This window comes from Megalobrama amblycephala, linkage group LG2 (genome assembly GCF_018812025.1).
Source record: "Megalobrama amblycephala isolate DHTTF-2021 linkage group LG2, ASM1881202v1, whole genome shotgun sequence".
Taxonomy (NCBI): Eukaryota; Metazoa; Chordata; class Actinopteri; order Cypriniformes; family Xenocyprididae; genus Megalobrama; species Megalobrama amblycephala.
In genome coordinates this window covers 56,370,977-56,371,456 of record NC_063045.1, presented here as the reverse complement: position 1 = coordinate 56,371,456, position 480 = coordinate 56,370,977, and positions in this window count along the sequence as shown.

The following is a 480-nucleotide window of genomic DNA, read 5'->3' as shown; positions in this document are numbered from 1 at the left end:
GCAGCTGTTCATATTTTCATCCATCCAGTTGCATGTTAATTTCGTGAAACGCTGCTTTCCTCTGCAATCTCAAGTGTCCCTTCCTCTTTTTGAAGCGGCAGAAACAGATGCTGCCAAAGGGGCCTAGGTGGAACGTTTTTGTACACAAGACTTCAGAAGCAAAGATGTTGATTATGTGGGCTGCTGGGTTCAGTTTTATTATGACAACGACAAACCTTTATGAACAACAAATTATGCCAATTTTTTGCCGTGCATATGTCTGACTACTTTTTGCCACACTGACAAGAATTACTGCCCTTTAACACATGATTTAGTTAATGCATTGTGGGGCTGTTGATGAAATCAAATTAGAGCATCAAAAGTGGTTTTTTATGGCTTGAAGTAGCATTTCTAATTAGTAGTGTTTACTTAGGGTTAGAGGTTTGTTCAATCACTTACTCCAAGTATTTCAATTTTCTGCATAACTTAATCCTACACATT